The sequence below is a fragment of the Pterocles gutturalis genome, unplaced genomic scaffold, assembly GCF_000699245.1.
Source record: "Pterocles gutturalis isolate BGI_N339 unplaced genomic scaffold, ASM69924v1 scaffold11432, whole genome shotgun sequence".
Classification (NCBI taxonomy): Eukaryota; Metazoa; Chordata; class Aves; order Pterocliformes; family Pteroclidae; genus Pterocles; species Pterocles gutturalis.
In genome coordinates this window covers 46,395-52,304 of record NW_010108052.1, presented here as the reverse complement: position 1 = coordinate 52,304, position 5,910 = coordinate 46,395, and positions in this window count along the sequence as shown.

The following is a 5,910-nucleotide window of genomic DNA, read 5'->3' as shown; positions in this document are numbered from 1 at the left end:
CTGTGCCAGCACTCGATATTGTGTGTGCCAAGATATGTTATAGTGTCTGTATTTACCATGTGCAGCCTACATACCGCCTTTGTGAGTAAGTATGGCAGCAATGTAGTAGGGGAAGAGGAGGGAGTATCTGTGTGTCTGTATATAAGATCATATATTTGTACAAAGTTTGTGTCTGTGGGCTTCAGAGACTGAGGGGAGTCTGTGGTTCAGACAGTCTGCATGTTTTTTCTTTTTTTTTTTTCTCTGAAGGGAGCAAAATATGTTGATATGAATTTTTTTTACAGGAGCTTTTTGTGTTTTGAGTTAATACATTTCCCTCACATCAGATCTTGCCAAACATCATTTGCTCACTAGTACTCTGAAAGCAGGTTACCCAAGGCAGCACCATTCCCCGTTGTTTCCTCTTCTTCCAAATTGCTCAGAGACTTTCTGTAATAAGACTCCTAGTTAAAAACAACAGAATATCAGCATGAGCAAAAATGCCTGTGCTTGATGCTGCATGTGTGCTTAAGTATTTAGCTGAACTAGTGACAAGGTTGTGAGTTTATACAGCAGAAATACTGCCACTGATGTGCTCTGTGTAACTGTGACCCGGTAAATTCATCTGTGGATTGTGTCCAGTGTGATATTTGTGTTCAATATTCCCAGTGGTAAAATGAGGCTTTAATCACTGTCCATATGCGAGAAAGAGAGAAGCTTCATACAGATTCATCTGCAACAAAGTACAGAATTTTCATTCATGAGAATAATATTTGTGCTTTTTTTCTTCCAGAAATGAAATGCCTGCAGTAAGAAAGTACAGTAGAAAGGAAGTGAACTCTTCCTGACTGCTGGAGGTTGCAAGTAATGACCTCTTCTTTTTTTTTCCCTATTTTTTTTTTTCTTTTCTTTTGTTGTTACCGACTAGCAAGATTTCTCAGTGGAAATAAGCTATTTTGTCTATGTTATAGATCGTTCATCAGAGGGATTGAAATGCATTCTTCACGAGCATGCTGAACATACCCAGCCATTAATAACAAAATTTTTAGTGGTGAATAAAACAAAGGATATTACACATTGCCAGTAGGGAAATTGATTTATCTTGCTTTGGTTGGTTGTCTGCATTAAGAAATGTCACACATACTCAAAGTGTTTTGCATAGCTAGTGTCTTGTGTTTTGCCATACCAAAATCTCTGCTGGACTATATTTTGGCATCTTTTTCTTGACCTAATGTCAGCAAGGAAACAACTACTTTCAATGAAGTGTCTTTAGACAATCAACATATATGCTTATAACATATAGTTATATACTTATATATACTTGTATGTGTACATACTTATATATAGTTATCTATGTGTGTAGATATTTTGATGAATTAGACCTACAAACGTATTTACTCCTCCAAAACCAACCACACTGAAGTGTGTATACACTGGCTTTGTACACAATATTCAGGGATTAATTATTGACACGTGGGGATGTGTCAATATTGCTGCTTCTGAAAGTAGGACTTCAGAGAACTTGCACTACTGGACCTTATATTTTCCCATTGAAATCAGTGGCTTTAAGATAATTAAAACTAGATTTACGGATTTAGAAGACAGCTCACAGACAAGTGCAGCCAAAGCACAGCCCCTACAAGTGGAATACACTTTGCCTAGGTCAACAAGGCTGGCTGGCACCCTCTCAGATAAGTTTAACTCAACCGGTTGAAAAAAATATGCAGTCCATGACATACCCATGGAGGCAGGGTATAAGGCATATTATGCTAATAAACACCTTTAAAACTTCCTTTCAGAACTGTGTGAACATATCCAATGAGGATCATTAGGCTAATGGTGATGATTCCAGTCTAAGTACTTATACATTTTCGAACTACATCTTGAAAGACAGAAAGTACTTAAGTTACATCCTGAAAATGAAAGTTAAAAGACTTATAACACTAAATTTGTTAATGTCCAGATTTGGCTTGAGCTTTTTGTGTTTGTTTGGTGGTGGTTTTTTTCCTAAACTTTTTGAGATCAATGATACATACAAGCAAAATTTGAAAATACCTTACCGTGGCTTATTTTGAGTTCATTGAACAGAAAATGTCTCATCAGAACATACACGGAAAATTTTTTTGTGTGGCTTTTTTTTGTTTTCAGTGCTAACATAAATAAACTGTTTAACTGATTTTGTATAGACTTTCCAAAAAAAATCTCAAGCATGGAAAATTTCAGCCCAAAATGGAATTTATTTGAGAAAATTACAAGCAACAGAAAAAGAGGGTTAGAATGGAAATCTGAACTCATCATTAACTAGAGTTAAGTGCCAACTTAAATGCCAGGGTTTTTTTCTGCTAATATTTGGTTTAAAGTTACATACAGATTTGAAAGATCTTAGCTCTTTTAACCCCTTTTTTATTGGTGTCACTGACTTAATTTTGTTTCAAAGTGATGACATGGGTTCAGGACTCAATATCTATCTTCACTGCAGCAGGAGACACACTTTTAGCTTTTTCTTTCAGATAATAACTTGAGACCGTGTTCACATAGCCTTAAATTCCACCTAATCCCTCTCCCTAGTACTTACTCTTGGCTGGCTCTAAATATTTAGGGGCACAAGCCAGTGGGGATCATTAGGCTAAGACAGGCCTTAGACAGTCAGAATATGCCTTCTGGTTTCCATTACAGATCTGTGGCAGTGTGAGGAGAAGACAGCAGGTCTACCTAATGCAGAAGAAAGATATGCATAAAACTCAGTAAAATACAGTGCAGGCAAAACAATGGTGTACTATGCTTTTAATCCTTAGATGGGGCAGAAACCTGTAGTTGCATCTCTGAAAATGATGGCAAATAATGTTTTGAGCACATGTCATACTTTTTATCTGGAAATCTCAGTGCCTTTAGGAAAGTGAGGAGATGGATGTTATTTGACTGTTTTTACTTCTGGTCTAACTAAATATGGAGATTGCTGTGGTCTAATGGATAGGACCTGCATCTAACTCCTTAACAAGCAACTAACTCCATTCCTGGCTCTGCTGCAAATTCCCTATATAACCTTTGGCAAACTTTCTCTTCCTCTGCTCCTTCCTTTGGAAAATTCCTCTGAATTCAGGGGGGCATTTTGTTAAGGGAATGCAGGATGAGGACTCACTTTTTTTGGAGTCTCTTTTGCTTCTTGAAGGTTTGCCAGTTCAGTTCTGAGACCAACAATGAATGTCTCCATTGCAGTTCTTAAGAGAATTGTCTCTTTTTCCAGTGATGTAAATTTTGTTTACATTTTATGCTTTCTACTTTTAAAAACCTCCCTGGTTTGTCTTTGTTCCCAATTTTTTAGGCCAAAAGATCTTTATTAGATATACAGAAGAAGGGATCCAAGTATGCATTGCAAGCAATTATAAGAACTCTTAATTTAAGAATTGCCTATTGCAAATATTCAGGAAACGTTCAAGTGGTCAGTGATACTGCACTAAGTGTGGGAATGTGCACTTCTCTTATATGAATTATGAAAATCATTAATTTTTCTGTAACTGGGAGGAAGCAAGTAATAACCCAGGCACCTGGAAGAGCAGGGCTACAGTTCTGGTGCTGCAGCTCCAAAACAGAGGTCCCTGACATTTGAAGGAAGACAATTAAGACTTCTGCCAAGCACTGACAGCCTGCAGAAACATGTATGCAAACTAAATGGCAAGGTGCCTACACACTAAGGCCATAATCAGGCAGCCTAAATCTTACCATGAGTGCCTGTGCCTAGTTTTCCCCATCGATTGTTTTTTAATGTCTCCATCCTTAGCTTGCTTCAGTCCTTTGAACCACACTTCAGAGGCCTTCAGAGGTGCTTGGCTTTCTCCACTGAGTAAGCACGGGGACTTACATGGGTTATAGACCGTCTGAATGTGGTCCTCAGGGCCTAGATGTATTCTCACTAAATGACATCAGATCCTTTGCTGTCGTCACTGATAGCTGAAGTGGACTCTGGTCTGTCTGTATCAAGAGTTATTATTAGTTAAAATTTAGAAAACCATAAGCTGTTGATTGGCATTTCTGATTCTTTAGACGGGGAACTCCACCACCAGTTAAGCATATTTCTGTATTTCTGAAATGCTCTGAAAATTTCAGCCATTTCTTTGCTAGCATAGCTCTCTTCGAGGAGATCTAATTCCACAGAACGCTTGAAAGTGTTGTAACAAGCTGCATTTTGCTGTTTCCATTTTTCAGTAACATGGACAAAAAATACAATCTAATGAGCAAAACATTTATTTTGGTACAGGATTCTTCCTGTTCTCAATGCTCTTTACTTATGCCTTTTTCTAGAGTACACAGTTTTTCACATTGGCAGGATGTGTGTGTACATGAGCTGAATATATATTTAATCTTAAATTCGGCAGCAAGCACTAAGTTATTGAACAACAATGCCTGCATGAAGACAAAATTATGTCAGCCCACTAGGCACTTATGATAAGGTAGTTACTGACTTTCTTGAGCAGGCTGAGGCCTGCTTTCAAATAAATAGGGTCCAGCATTTTCTGAAGTAGCAATACTTCTGATATGAACATTAATTTGTACAGAATCTGCAACTCAGATGGCAGCCTTTCTTGTGAAGCAGATGCAAAGACTCTATAATTAAAATACATTTTTGATATTTTTTTTCCAAGTAATAGTAACTGCTTGAGCATGGTCAGTGCTGTCTCAGCATGTCATGATGGTTAAAGTAGACCTGTGTTAGGAAATGAAGTGGCAATTCAATGATGCGAGACTTGTGCTTAATATGGTGGACCTGGAATAAAAATAAAGATACAAGCTCAGTCTAACCCTTTAATGCTTAGACACTTATATGGGCAACAGCAGCTCCCTTCCTGATGCTGATATAAACCTTATGTTCCTTTTTTTCCTTGCAGGAAGCTTTCAGGCTAACATTTGTTAGCAGGGAGCTGTTTGCAACTGGAAGAAATGCTGTGTGTGTGGCTACTCTCAGAAATGCTCACAAATTCCAGCTAGCACAAATCTTTCTGTGACTAGCACTATGCAACGCTTACATCTGAGATATTTCCATGATCTGACCAGAATAATCCAAACTGAATCTAGCTCTTGATCCTCATAGAAGAGCCCCTCACAAAGGTACTCCATCTACTTCAAGGTCCACCTGAACACACAGCTTCTTTGGTGCTGATTTATGCAGCCTGATATGTTTACTCCGCTGCAGTTATTTCCTTCCAATGATGACAGTGGTTCAGAGTGGCAGAGAACTTCTTTTCTTTCTCAGAATTTCTTCCTTTTAGGTCCTCTAGGAGGTGCTGATGTCTGTAGCATGGAGCTTCATCCTGGGATCAGTCCAGCTGCTACTTCAGCCTCATGCGGGTGGTGAGCCCTTGTGTCACAGTGACTGAAAGGCAGAAAGGAAAGAGGTGACCTTGCAGGAGCTCAAGCACGAGGTGGGATGTGGCAATGAAACTCTATGGATGGTTTCAAGTTTGTAAGCTGGGTCTGGGCTCTGTACTGTAGGTCAAGGAGGAGGGAATGACTCAACGTCTCTTCTTTTTCTCCCTGTCATTCCTAGCCCTCTACTCTAAAGCTATGCTGCTCTGAGAGGCTAAGAAGTTGAGCCTACTGCTTTTGCAAAGTGTTGTCCTCCTGCATGAATGCTCTCGAGTTTTGGCTTGGGAGGGTGGGAAGCTGAGGTGAAAGGGCTTTGACTTTCACAAGCTTTTAGCATCACAGTTTTTGCCCATTCCTTCATTGTCCTCACTATCTTTCCCAGATGAGTGGATATGCTCCAAGGCACAATTACAGATGTTCTGCAGAGAAGGAACACAGCCAAACAGAAAGAATATTCACAAAAGATAACCAAGCTCTTAGGCTTGTTTAATGATATCTTAAATTTCTTGAAGGGGACTAGATTTTTAAAAACTTTTAGATTATTAAAAATCTAGTAGTCTAAAAATCCTG